Source organism: Camelus dromedarius, chromosome X (assembly GCF_036321535.1).
Source record: "Camelus dromedarius isolate mCamDro1 chromosome X, mCamDro1.pat, whole genome shotgun sequence".
In the NCBI taxonomy this organism is placed as follows: Eukaryota; Metazoa; Chordata; class Mammalia; order Artiodactyla; family Camelidae; genus Camelus; species Camelus dromedarius.
Window position 1 is genome coordinate 30,265,367 of NC_087472.1, and position 15,271 is coordinate 30,280,637.

Sequence of the window (15,271 nt, forward strand, 5' to 3'; positions counted from 1 at the left end):
TATGGGACTAGGACTTCCAATACTATGTTGAATAGAAGTGGTGAGAGTGGATATCCTTGTCTTGTTCCTGAATTTAGCAGGAAGGCTTTTAGCTTTCACTGTTGAGTATTATGTTGGCTGTGAGTTTGCCATAAATGGATTTTATTATGTTGTGATATGTTCCCCTAATACCCACTTTGGTGAGAGTTTTTTTTTTTCTTACCATGAATGGATGTTGAATTTTGTCAAATATTTTTCCTGCATCTGTTAAGATGATCATTTTTTTTTGTCTTTCCTTTTGTTAATGTGGTGTATCACACCGATTGATTTGTACATGTTGAAATGTTCTTGCAATCCTGGAATGAATCTAACTTGATCATGGTGTGTGATCCTTTTTATGTATTGTTGAATTTGGTTTGCTAATATTTTGTTGAAGAATTTTGCATCTATATTCATCAAAGATATTGGCCTGTAATTTAGTTTTCTTGTTGTATATTTTGTCTGGTTTAGGTATCAGGGTGACGATGGCTTCATAGAATAAATTTGGGAGTGTTCTCTCCCCTTCAATATTTTGGAACAGTTTGAGAAGGATAGGTATAACTTCGTCTTTGTATTCCTCAGTGAAGCCATCCAGTCCTGGACTCTTGTTTGCAGGCAGTCTGTTTTATTACAGATTCTTTTTCCCTTTTGATGAGCAATCTGTTCAAATTACCTGTTTCTTCTTGAGTCAGTTTTGGCCAGCTATATGTTTCTAGAAACTTGTCTGTTTCTTTTAGGTTATCCAATTTTTTGGCATATAACTGTTCATAGTGTTCTCTTATGAATTTTGTATTTCTGAGTTATTGGTTGTTATTTCTCTTATTGCCTATTTTATTTATTTGGGCCCTCTCTTCTTTGTGAGCCTGGCTAGAGGTTTCTTGATTTTGTTTATCTTCAAAAACCAACTCCTGGTTATTTTTTTCTATTTTTTAATCTCTATTTTACTTATTTCCTACTTATATTTATTATTTCCCTCCTTCTGCTGAGTTTGGATTTGTTTGTTCTTCATTTTGTAACTATTTTTGGTGAAAGGTTAGATTGTTAATTTGAGATTTGTCTTGTTTCTTGAGGAAGGCCTGTGTCACTATAAAATTCCCTCTTAGAACTGCTGTTGCTTCATCCCATAGATTTTGTAAGGTTGTGCTTTCATTGTCATTTGTCTTGAGGCACTTTCTTAATTCTTTTTTGATTTAATCAATGACTGATTTTTTTTTTTTAAGTACCATGTTGTTTAATCTCCATGTATTCTTTTCCATTTTTCTTTCTGTATATGACTTCTACTTTCATACCATGTGGTCAGAAAAGATATTTGAAATAATTATACCTTCTTAAATTCATCGAGGCTTGTTTTGTGACCTAGTGTGTGGTCTATCCCAGAGAATATTCCATGTGTGCTTGAAAAGAATGTGTATTCTGGTGGGTTTTCTGTTAGGTTGTTTTTTTTTTGGATGTGGTGTCTTGTAGATATCAATTAAGTCCAACTGGTCTGTTTTGTCATTTAGGATCTCTGTTGACTTATTGATTGCCTTTTTTTCTTTAAACATTTTTTAATTGAGTTATAGTCATTTCACAATGTTGTATAAAATTCCAGTGTAGAGCACAATTTTTCACTTATACTGGAACATACATATATTCATTGTCACGTTTTTGTTTTGCTGTGAGCTACTGCAAGATCGTGTATATATTTCCCTGTGCTATACAGTATAATCTTGTTCATCTATTCTGCATATGCCTGTCAGTATCTACAAATTTTGAACTCCCAGTCTATCCCTTCCCACCCCCTCCCTGTTGGCAACCACATGTTTGTATTCTATGTCTATGAGTCTGTTTCTGTTTTGTATTTATGTTCTTTTTTTTTTTTTTTAGATTCCACATATAAGTGATCTCATATGGTATTTTTCTTTCTTTTTCTGGTTTACTTCACTTAGAATGACATTCTCCAGGGACATCCATGTTGCTGCAAATGGTGTTATGTTGTTGTTTTTTATGGCTGAATAGTATTCCATTGTATAAATATACCACCACTTCTTTATCCAGTCATCTGTTGATGGACATTTAGGTTGTTTCCATGTCTTGGCTATTGTAAATAGTGCTGCTATGAACATTGGGGTGCATGTGTCTTTTGGAAGTAGGGTTCCTTCTGGATATATGCCCAAGAGTGGGATTCCTGGGTCATATGGTAAGTCTATTCCTAGTCTTTTGAGGAATCTCCATACTGTTTTCCACAGTGGCTGCACCAATCTACATTCCCACCAGTAGTGTAGGAGGGTTCCCTTTTCTCCACAGCCTCTCCAGCATTTGTCATTTATGGACTTTTGAATGATGGCCATTCTGACTGGTGTGAGGTGATATCTCATTGTAGTTTTGATTTGAATTTCTCTGATAATTAGTGATATTGAGCATTTTTTTCCTGTGCCTGTTGAACATTTGTATGTCTTCATTGGAGAATTGCTTGTTTAGGTCTTCTGCCCATTTTTGGATTGAGTTGTCTGTTTTTTTCTTATTAATTTGTATGAGTTGTTTATATATTCTGGAAATTAAGCCCTTGTAAGTCTTATCATTTGCAAATATTTTCTCCCATTCCATAGGTTGTCTTTTTGTTTTGTTTACGGTTTCCTTTGCTGTGAAAAAGCTTATAAGTTTAATGAAGTCCCATTTGTTTATTTTTTGCTTTTACTTCTATTGCCTGGGTAGAGTGCCCTAGGAGAACATTGCTGAGATTTATGTCAGAGAATGTTTTGCCTATGTTTTCCTCTAAGAGATTTATAGTGTCTTGTCTTGTGTTTAAGTGTTTAAGCCATTTTGAGTTTATTTTTGTGTATGGTGTGAGGGAGTGTTCTAACTTCATTGATTTTACATGCAGCTGTCCAGTTTTCCCAGCACCGTTTGCTGAAGAGACTGTCTTTTCTCCATTGTATGTTCTTGCCTCCTTTGTCAAAGATTAATTGACCAAAAGTTTGTGGGTTTATTCGGGGCTCTCTATTCTGATCCATTGATCCATATGTCTGTTTTTGTACCAATACCATGCTGTTTTTAATACCGTAGCTCTGTAGTATTGTCTGAAGTCTGGGAGGGTTATTCCTCCAGCTTTGTTCTTCTTCAGTATTACTTTGGCAATTCTGGGTCTTTTGTGATTCCATGTAAATTTTAGGATTGTTTGTTCTAATTCTGTAAAAAAAAAAAATGTCCTGGATAAATCTGTAGATTGCTTTGGGTAGTATAGCCATTTAAACAATATTAATTCTTCCAACCCAAGAACATGGGATATCTTTCCATTTCTTTGTCAGGTATAGGTGATTTTTGATTTGTTTGTGGGAGGAGGTGAGCTCCACATCCTCCTACTCTGTCGTCTTGATCCCACTTCCACTGTACTCCAGGCTGGTCTTCTTTCTATTGGTTGAACTAATCAAACCCTTTCCCTTCTTTTCTTGCCATTTCTCTTCCTTCTGTCTGCTGTGCTCTTTCTCTGGCTCTTCACATGACTTGCTCCTTTCTATCTTTCCAGATAACCACCTCAGAGTGACCTTCCCTGACAATCTAAAATAGACCCAACTCCATTTTTCTCTGGCATGGCACCCTATTTGTTTTCTTCCTCCAACTTATCTCATGTGTCAGTGTATGTGCATATGTGGGTGTCATTTGTATGTGTTTCTATCTCTCCCATCAGACTATAAGTTTCATGAATGTAGGGGTAATGGCCATTTAGTGCCCATCCAATAAAAATGTTTTGAATAAACAAATGGGTGGAGAAGGACTTGGGGATATAGGTATCATGAGGTTTTGAAAAGACTAAAAGTATGAATGTTTTTGGTTCCAGATCTTCATACCAAGGACTGTCAGGGTTAGGCACAAACTTCAGACTTTCAGGATAGGGTCAGAGCTAGAGATTATTGTGGCCATGGTGCATGATGTGGAGGCCAGAGCAGTAATTGTATCTATACTAGGTGTAGAAATGACTGAAATAACAAATTCAAGTATAGTATAAAGCTGCCCTGATAACCAGTGTCCCGGAGACACAGAACTTTCTTTCATCAGAGGCAGAACATGATTTAAAGGGAAGAAATAAATTCTTTGGCATCAGACAAACCTGGGTTTGAGTACTAGCTCAATCACTGACAAGCTAGGTGACTTTGGACAATTTATTTAACCTATCTAAGCATCAGTTTTCTTATCAGTAAAATGGATATGATAATACAATTATTGCATGGGTTTATTATAAGAACTAATGAGTTAAGATGTACAGAATATAACACATAATACAAACCAGGAATGAACAAGAGGAAGAAGAATAAGAAGGAACAGAAGAAAAAGAAGAAATGAGCTCTTACAAGTTTATACAGTCCTAAGATTCTCTTTGTATCATTGCCTTGGCCTGGGATTTCAGGAAGGTGATTGTGATTACCCAGGCATGATGGCATGGGTTACAATCTTAAGGCTATGATCATAGCTCCATGACCATACCAAAAACCAGTCAATTAATCAAGAAAAAAGAGAATCATTCAAGCCGAACCATGGGCCAGCAGTGGTTTACTAACCCAGCAATTCCGTGCCATTCATGTCCATCTGGGTCACTGTAGAGTAACTCCTCCTTGTACTTTGAGGTGGAGATGTATTGATATAGCACAGAGTCACAGATGGTGAGGGAGCTAGGAAAGGCTTCAATATGGCTTCCTTCAAAGGATGCCACAAATGCAATACAATACAAAAGAAGTCACTTACCTCCTGAATGAGGACATAAATTCTGAGAAGTAATCATGCCACTAGTTGTTCTTGATGCACAAAATAGAAGCAGCAGTGAATTATCAATCTTAAAATTAGGAATATTTTCTATGAATATTTGTAGTTCATTATGGACTTTTGAGGCTCATTATACAAGAACTAAAACATGGAATTTTATGATTACTTTGTATAATTATGTATAGACAGAGAGAGCCAAACTCCCTTTAAAGTCAGTGGGAGATATGCATAAAGAATGAGCACTAAAATTGGCCCCATGCATTTTTCAATTTTGCTGGATGTAGAATTCAGTATTTTAAAATGACAAAAGACTCATCTTATTTTTGAATTGACTATAAAGCACAATAACAATAATTTATTTACATAGCTGTGCTCTGGGAGCTCATAGCATTTTGCAGATGTTATCTTAGTTATTTTTATAATGGAAGGGGTAAGAGGTTTTAATCCCTGCTTTTTTCCATCTATGGAAACTGAGTCACAAATTGGCCAAGTCATTTACTTGTAATAGCACAATAGGTTGTTGATATATTTGTCTTTTAAAATGAGATTAATAATAATGCCTGCCCTATCTCATAGTGTTGCTATAAGGACATGTATAGGACACTTCTTGTGTGATTTCAAACCATCTTGATCTCACCTCCTACCCCAGGCACTACTGCATTGTTGATTTCCTTGAAGACTTCCAACCTGACACTGCCTCACATTGGATCGCTGCCACTGTCTATTGCTCCCTACCCTGTGGTTTTGAGGATATCTTATGGTTGGATTTTCTTGAGACCCCTCTTGACCAATGGAAGCCAGAGTTTATGAACAAATGCTTTCCACATTTTCCCCTGAGATGGTAGTTCTGAGACACACTCTTTTAGTTTTCTCAGCTTTGCAACCATCCCTGGAGATACCCAACTCAAGACTGTACTGTCTTTTTTTCTTTCGTCTTTCACTTCCCCATGTCTCTCCTTGCAATTTCTTCTCTAATACCTGCAGCCAGGCCTTTCCCTCAGGCTCTGCTTTAAGGATAACTAAAGGCAAAGAGAATGACATGAAATGGTAACATATATGAGAGAACTTGACAACCCCAAAATGCTATGCAATAAAAGTTGTTAGTATGACTTATATAATAATAGTACTTGTACCAATTATAGCCATTATAATTAATGTCAACTTGAAGCTATTGAAGCATTGAAACAGAAATTCTCACGTCTTTCTGAAACCCTGGAATCACCATAAATCAGCAGCATTCCTTTCTCTGGAGGAACACAAAGACTTCCCAAGGGATATGCAGGCAAAAAAAAAAAAAAGAATGAAGAGAACCAATTTCCAGCATCATCTCAACTTCCCTATGTATAATTCCCAAAATTGATGTGCCTAAGAATGTGCCTGCAATTAAGGTATCCTACCAATGTTGACCTTTCCCACTTGTCCTTTCAGAATTGTCCTCCAGCTACACAAAAGAAAGGCAGAACGCACATCCTGAATCTTGCTGTGATATAACCCATCTTCTAATTACTGTTTAAAAAACAATAGCAACATTCCTGAGAAAGAGTCCTGTGAAAGAAAATCCAAGAGCACTGGTAAGAAATAACTTTTGTGAACCTCTCACTTCTTAATGGTCCTATAGCTTTTCTACCATGTGTTGTTAATTTTTACACATAGATTAAAAATGCCCGTATAAAAGCAGAACATCTACTTATGTACAAATGGAGGACAAAATGTTTCTAAAATGCTTCTGGAATGTGGTGCCCAGAACTTTAGGAAGACAGTTTCATTTAATTAGGGGAAAAAAATCTTTCTCCTCAGCTGATATGTTTATCTAATTCTGTCAAATGAATAATTATAAACAATAATTTTCAACAATAAAATTAAATTACTAATCTATATATAAAATTCTCAAATGTCTTTCTACCGTAAGTTTTAAGGCACTTTTAGGATATTTAGATTAGAAAGCTGAAATATAGCATGCAAAATATGTATATATATGTGTTTATGTGTTTGTAGCCCATGAGACAAATCTTAAAATGCACAACTTCCAATTTTTTAATGTCTCATTTTTAAATAATTTTAAATGTTTCCCTTTGCAATTCATGCATATCTTGGGGGAGATACTTTGAGACTATGCAAATATCTAGGTGCTCCTTAAACTTTTGCCCACAATTTTTAGCATCCATTGGTGGATCTTGTCTGCTATAATTATTACTGTGATGTTCTAATGGTGATTTTCCATTTCCCTCATTCCTTCTATATTTACTACCTGGAATTCTTTTGTAAGGAATAGCCATCCCTCCATTTGTTTATTTGTTTATTTAAATTTATATTATATCAATATGGACTCATGGCTGTTTCTTGTATTCGATGGGCTATAATCCTATACTGTTGTTATTTACTTTGTTCCTCAAATTCAAGCTTTGACCAGTGGGGTTTTCAATAATTGGGAAAGAAATCCCTTTGCAAGTCATATGGTTTAAATTATTTACTTTCAATAAAATTGAAGGGCTAGTCACATTACCAGCTGATTGATTGTTTAAAAGAATGTCGATGATAGAACACTGAATTTTTTTCCCATGCAATACAGAAGACCTTCAAACAATTAAGTGATATTGTAATAAAAAAAATTTTCATTCTCATATACCTGTCCTGTAGCCCAGGAGTTCTAGTGCTCTGTATGTATTCAAGAGAAATGAGCACATATGTTTACCCAAAGACTTGTAGCAATTTTCATAGCTGTTTTATTCATAAGAGCCAAAACGTAGAAACAATTCAAATATCCATGAATAATAGAATGGATAATAAAGTTGTAGCCTATTCATAAGATGGAATATAACACAGTACTTTTTTCAAAGAACAAACTGCTGATATACCCCAAAACATTGATGAATGTCAAACACATTATGTTAAGTGAAAGAAGTCACACAAAGGAGTAAACACTGGATGAGTCCATTCATATGAAATTCAAGAACATGTTAAATTCAATTTAGGGTGATAGAAGTGAGAGCCGTCTTGAGGGCAGTATTGTTTGGGAAAGGGCACAAGGGAAGCTTCTGCTGTGCTGTAAATGTCCTCGATCTTGAGCAGGGTGATGATGGTTACATGAGTGCACACATTTGTCAAAACTCATCTTAGGATTTGTCTACCTTTTTGGTGTATAAATTATACCTCAATAAAATAATAGAGTGTGAAAAATACCAACTGAGAAAAATGTTTAACATGTATAGGATACAAAGGACATATATGCAGGACATATAAATCGTTCCTGCACACACAAAAAAAGTGTCCAGTGAAAAAGTGAGTAAAAGATAGAAATAGGCCAGTCACCCTAAAGGAGTTGTATATCATCAAAATGCCTATGAAAAAAATCCACTGGTAATCAGAGATATGCCAAATGAAACACAGAACTCTGCAACCTCTTTCTAACCCCAAACTGGTAACTTTGTTGGGAGGATAATGGAGGAGTATAAAGTCTCTCCCTCTCTCCCCCTCTCTCCCTCTCCCCCTCTCTCCCTCCCCCTCTCTCTCTGAGACTGATTACAATGTTATAAGTAATAATTGCTTATTTGTACCTATAATGAGCACTATAACAAGTAATAATAGAATAGATAATGAAATTATCTTGATCTAAGCATCAGTCATTAAGAGCTAGAATTGAGTCACAATTCTTGAATCCATACAAGACACAAGACAGTCTGAGTTTTCTAAATCCAAACCTCTTATTGGGCCTTTGACAGCGGTGTGGCCTCCACATGTACATTACACACTTCGGCCGAAGGTGTCTGTGCTGGCGGGGAGAGCAGGAAGACCGCATGGGGACACTCCAGCCTTCCTGGTGCAAGCTGCGTGGTACAAGGTAAAGCAGAAATCCAACCTGGCTGGTCCCTGAGCCGATATATTTTGTTTGGCTTTTGTGGTGTGCTAGTTTTAATTGAGGCCAGCATTTAAAAAGTCAACAATTAAGTACGAAAATGATTTACATCTAGCTAAATAAGCTGGAGCTCTGTAGCAGCTGACCCACCCAGAGGCTGGGTGTCAGGTTTCCTGATGTCAGACCCACATTACTCATTTATGTTACGCATCTTGTCCCTATAGGTAATTGAGTTTGTGATCTGATGTAAAATGCCAGGGGGAAAAGACAACAGCCTCTAAATTTTAAAGACTACCGTTTACTAATAATGTACATGAGAGTGTGTGTGTGTGTGTGTGTGTGTGTGTGTGTGTGTGTGTGTGTGTGTGTGTATGTGTATGTGTATGTGTATGTCAGAGAGAGAGAGAGAGAGAAAGAATAAAGTCCTCAGATGGACTGCTTTACTTAGTTCTTTAGTACCTTGAAGTTACAAATGTCCTTCTATACAACTTTACATAGAATAAATATGCAGAACTATCTTTAGAAAATTTAGCAAGCTGCAAGAGCTCCCTTTCCAATTAATTGTTACCCTGTGGTATTAGTGGGCAGGAATGTATTGCGACATGGAGTTTTGGACAAGGTTGTATGTAACATAGGGGAGCTGTGGATGCTTCTGACAGGGGGGAGTGAGTGCATCTTTTTTCAAAAGGGCATGGATTTTACTCTTGGGACTCGCTCTCAAAGGGTTTTGTCCCTTTCTTGACCCAGTTAAAGGTGGCTCACCTCCTCTGGCAGCAGTGTGGCTGACTAGCTCCCTTCTTAAATGTAGAGCAAAGGTTTAGTAGTTCAGTGCCCCCGAAGTTCATAGAAGGCATGTTAAAACCAAGACAGCTGTCCCAACCCTCCAGAGTTTATATTCAGTAGGTCTGGGGTGGAGCCCAAGAATTTTTATTTCTAACAAGTTCCCAGGCCATGCTGACACAGCTGGTCAGGGAGCCACACTTTGAGAATCTGTGATAAAATCTTCAACCTCTGGTAAAGTGGGTTAATTCATGGGAGTCTGTATTAATGATTTATGCTCAGGAGGGTTAGACATAAATAATAACCCAATATATTTAATTGCATATTCTTAATACATGCTTCCTGTTACTAATTACTCTGATTTTTTTTCCCTGCAAACAGCTCAGGAAGTGGAAGTATTTAATTGTGGGGCTTTTTTTGGAGGCATAAAAGCAATCAGTGAGAACTGATTCAATTGAACCTGAGATCTAAGTCATTCATTTTCCCCTGGGGAGTCCCTCCAGTTGGCAGTCACAAACATACTCTGCCCTGTGGTTTTGTTGCTGAAGCTTGAGGTTCCCATGGTAGATCAAGGAGTGCTGGGCTGGCATGGCATTGAAAGAGACCACTGTGAAACAGCAAGACCAGGCAAGCTTTAAAACTAGAATGGGCTCGCTGGGGAAGTGACAAAAGGGATTCTTTCTCTCCTTGATGGATTTAAAGGTAGAATCCTGATTCTCCTGAGAACTGTTCAAAAGCCCCTCCCCTAAGGCATGCTGGCTCTTCCCCGTCTGTCTCTGTCTTCTGTCTTTACTGCAGCCAACCATTCCGAGGTAGTCAATGCATATCTTTCGTTTGTGTGTGTTTATGCAGAATCTGCATGGGTTTTTAATTTACATAAATGTTGTTCTAAACATTACTGCTGCATTTCCCACTCAACTCTAATATTTTATGATTCATCTATGTTGACAGGATGCCCCTCTAACTTCAGCAGGCATCAAAATCACTAGGGAAAGTTATTAAGATAGAGATTCCCAGGTTCCAGTCCAAGAGATTCTTGTTCAGAAGGTCTTAGGCGATGCTCCAGAATCTGTATTTAAACAAATTTATTGGGGTATAATTTATATACCATAAAATTCACCTGTTTTATGTATACAATTTAAGGATTGTTTGTAAATTCGTAGAGTTGTATAACCACACCACACAATCCCGTTGGAAATGTACATTTTAATAAGCTCCCCAGGGGCTTCCGAGGCAGCAGGTCCTCAGACTGCATTTTCAGCATTGTCGAGATTGAGAGTATGTCTTGGGGGGACTCCACCAGAGCTGTCACTTCTTGCTAGACCTTTTCATGGCCCCCACTCCTCTCACACTCTTAGTCCTCTCACTCCTCATGGCCCTTCATGCCTTCCTTTTATATGATGTGAGCTGTGTTCATGCCCCCACCCCTCTCGCTTTTCCTTGCTCCTGCTCCTCTCACACACACACTGATATTTCCCTGTTAGATGATTCCATCTGAAATGTATATGCTAACGTAAGTCGTTGTCTGTTCTCTCATTCATGTGGTTCTTAGACCTTGCTTTAAGAAATATTCTTTAAAACTATGCAGAGGGAGATTAGATGAAGATCATAGGAGCTTCATGCAACAACAAGGCAGATCAATCAGCCAAGAGAAATGACGTTGCTTGGCTGGGGAAGAAGGTGCTTCTTTATGTGAGGTAAATAAGGTTGACCCCCCCCAAAAAACCTTGACCAGAATTGTTCCTAAGCAGGAGGCCAGCCATGGGTCTCAGTCAGTCCCTAGCCACCTTCAGGGATGGTGGGATCAATAGTTAGGATCTTGTGACTTCATATGTAAAGTGCTGCTTGTCAAGACAGAACCCACAGCACCTCAAGTTCTGTCTGGAGCCTAAATAGGGAACAGAAACCAAATATCACTGCTTCTGGCATTGAAGTAGATCATGGAGATGAACATCATTCATAAGTACATCAGACTCTGCCTCTCCGTGCAGGACCCAAAGTTCTACATGACTATAAAATGCAACCTAATAAACCACTGAAAATTATCTAGAGTTTTCCACTCAAGTAAAAATATTTATTGAACAAATATCATGCCCCAGGCACATTTGTTTCTGGGTCATTGATGCACATAATTAAATTCACCAGTGACGATGGCAGAGTATACAGATATGCTGCCCTTTGTCCTTGCCTCATGGACTGCTTAGAAGTAAGAGAGTTTTTTAGGGGGTAAATAGAATACTAGAGCAGAGTTCTTGGGCTCACACTCCAAGTTCAATCTGAAAATTCCTTTCCTTTCCTTTCCTTTATTTTTTAGATATTAGTGTTTACCTTCTTCCCTTGCCCCGTTCATTTCTTTGATAATATTAGGGTTTCATGCAAGCTTTCCTTTGAAGAAAGGGTTCCACTATTTTAAAAAAAATTGTAAAACCTTCTAAGTAAATTAAGTCACTTACTTGCTAAGAGCTGTCTTTGTGTAAGGCGCTGTGTTGGGTGTTTTATTTATTGCAGTATCAATGGGAACTCCCACATGACCCAATGTATTGTAGGCACTTACTAATGGTGGAATGAATGGATGAATGCAAAGCAGGTGTAAAACCTTGCCCATGGCAACAAAACTAAGTATAGTCGATCCAGAAACAGAACTGACAATTACTGCTTTCTGATTTCATACTTACTGTACAAAGCCATAAGACCCCCTCTACAAAGAATAAGACATTTTGGGTATTTGGGGACTGGCCAGAGTAGTGAGCAGCAGCCAGCGGACAATACCACTGTGATCTCATCTTTGCCTGTCTTGCCTCTTTGGCAAATTTGATTGCCAGGTCTGCAGAGGAATATGCTGGGCTGCTGTTTCCTACTTAACAAGCAGTCAGATGAGCTGGGTTGTAGCTGGAATCTGAAAGGGACACTGGAAAGGCCCTATGCCTTCTCTCCAAATGCAAATACCACTGGAAGGGTGAAGTCTCAAATCACCATTTCTCCACTCACAGTGAATAACTTAGATAATCAGGTACCTTTAACCTGTTATCTGGTTTAACTTGCTCTCATTGGAGACCCAGGCTTGCTTGAGAGGACATTGTGGATTGTCACTTGTTGCAGAGGTAGGTAGGTAAACATAGGGCAATGGACAACATGAGCAGAGTAGGGGTCCAGAGGCACTGGCTTCAGCACAGGTTAGCATGAAAGGCACCAGTCCTGAAACAAAGCTCCTCTTACTTCACATTTTCCCAAGGGTCTACTTGGACTCAGTCTATATGCCAGCTTACCAACTTTGTCATCCAATCTTTGACAGCCCTTGATGGGAGCTACCATAATAGAAGACATGGCTCTATTCACCCTACACTTTCTCATCATTTTAACCTACAGAGGATTTTCCCACTGTTTCCAGGTTTGTATGAACCTTGTGTCTAGCTCAGGATCAATGTGCAGAGCATTGTACATAGCTCACTGGTAACTTTATGTTTATTATTGGACAAATTAGAATTGAACATGTCTTAAGTACTAATAGGGATAGCAAAACGGTACAATTGGGAAAAGCACAAGACTAGAAAACAAGAATCTCAGTTCTGCCATTTATTGGCTCCAGGAAAAAGAACCCCTTTTTGCCTCAGTTTTCTCATCTATTAAAAGGGCATAATAGTACTCACTGTACCTACCTTATAAAGCTGTTTTAAATGTTACTAGAGATAATGGATGACAAAGTCTACTGAAAGTTAAAATGAGATATAAAAATGCAAGGTATTTCTCTTTAAAATAATGGGCTCGATAGGATGACCATATAATTTACTCTCTAAATCAGGAAGGGAAATAATTAACTGTTATTAGTCTACAACAGGCATAAAATGGAACTGTCCTAGGCAAGTCTGCATATTCTGTAAGTCCCCCTTACATTGACTTTTACTCCATTCTGTGCATCCTTCCCAGCTCTTCCCTTGGCTCCTCTCCCACCTCTTTGTTCTAAAATGCTCTGCTTTATCTTTAAGTGCAGGCATCCTGTTTAGGGAGAGCAAGAAAATGTATGAGTATGATTGTGTGTGTTCTTTGAAATATCTGACCTAGAAAAAAGTCGGGCCATGAATAAACATGTTGCTATTACAACCTAAAGATCCCCATATAAATAGCTGCAGTGCTCGGCTTTGGCTGATGATTGATTACTCAAATGGGCTCCAGTTTTCCCCTGGGCCTTTTTTGTTTCCTTCCATCTAATACTACAGTTTTTTCTGGTTTTGTTTTTTGGGCTTTTTGCCTCTGACATGTTGCTAAGTAGAGTGTAAGGCAGAACTCCCAGGGCTGGTCTGGACAGTCTCCCCAGCTGAGCAACCAGAGACAGTGGCCTGGGGCACATCTTGGGTGGGGACTCAATGGAGAAGCTGAGAGGTGGCCCACTTTGGCTCTTGCAACAGAATAATCAAGTGACCAACTTTGCTCAGGCTCTTGGCTTTTGGGGTGGCCTTATCCTTTCCTGGTGGGGTTTTTCCTCAAAATTTCCATCCAGGATGGAGGAAGGAGCTCACCTGCCTTTTGGGGATTGAAAAAGTTACTCTCAAACAAAAGTGGGTGAGAAATGATAAAGCCAAAGGCCAAGTGGCTGGCCGAGTTTCTCCACTCTCCCTTTCTCACCGTAATGAGCACCATACCCAGAAGGCTGAGTGAGCACACATGAACAAAATTCATGGCTTAAAGTGAAATAAAATTTGCAGCATAATTAATCTGATACATGTTCAATGGTAAGTGGTTATTATGTTGCTGCTCCATATACGTGTGTGTGTGTGTGTGTGTGTGTATAACCATTCACAGAAATGAACATAATTGGAATTGCTTTTAGACAGCAATATAAGTATTTCTGAGGTCAGCTATCAACAGTTGTCCCTTATTTTCCTTTAAAAAAAAAATAGGCCATTTTGGTTTGGTCCCATATTTTGGCGTGCCTAGGCTAGAAAAGCTGGTTTCTTTGCCTCAGTTGTCCCCATCTTCTGTGGTGCCTAGATCATAATGCTCTTTTACTCAGACTATGAATGGCTTCCCTTTACCTTCTAAAACCTGACCCCAGCTGATATTTCCTGCCTGATCTCTTACCATCCCCCTACTGACACCCTGTCCTCTAGTCACATAGATTATTATCTTATGAGCATATTTTCATTTTATGCCAAATTTTGCGTAAGTATATCTGTGTCTCCACTTAGAATGTCAAAGTGCAGATCCAAAGTCCTACGTATAAAGTGGAAAGTATTCTGAGCCAGGAGATAGTAGGTCTGGATATTGGTTAGGTCTCTGCCATTAACTTGCCATGTGACTGTAAGCAAACCAATTCACTTTTCTGAGTCTTACCTTTGTAGATCTCTAAGGTTCTTTCCAATTTGAAAAGTTAAAAAACAAAATCATTGGGTAACAAATATAATCACACCTGTTTTGAAGGTCTAGTTCACGTATCATCCCAACCCAAAGCTCATGGCTTACAACGGGCTAAGCTCCCATAGTGCTTCCTTGCCCTCATGATTACAAAATGGCTGCTTTAGCTCTAGTATCACTTGCCCTGCCAAAGGAAGGAAAGAGTGATCTTTGTCTCAACATTCCCAATAAGTCCTGAGATTGGTTCTGATTGTACCAACTATCAAATCAGTAACTGTGGTCAGGGGGATATGTGGCTTCAGCCCGACACACATGTTCTACCCTGTAAGGCTAGGTTTGAACTGAAGTTGGTTGGGAAGGGGAGTATCAAGACCATTGCCAGAAGAAGGACAAATGGATCCTGGAGAGGCACATGCCCACAACACTGTGCTATTATATTTGTTCCAGACTGCACTGTATAGTGGTTACTTGTGTGTGTGCCTTATTATCTCATTCATTTGTTCAACACATATTTTTGAGTATTGTATGCCAGGC

The 15,271-nt window shown here is 38.5% G+C and overlaps 1 protein-coding gene across 1 annotated transcript in view; it reads left to right on the plus strand.

Annotated features, from left to right (window-relative positions):
* The window catches only part of LHFPL1 (LHFPL tetraspan subfamily member 1), a 109,578-nt gene extending 103,094 nt beyond the window's left edge, over positions 1 to 6,484 (plus strand). The window contains exon 4 of the mRNA XM_064482827.1: positions 6,184 to 6,484. The gene's annotated coding sequence lies outside the window, so the exon portion shown is untranslated. The remainder of the gene's footprint in view (positions 1 to 6,183) is intronic.
* Positions 6,485 to 15,271: the final 8,787 nt, after the last annotated feature.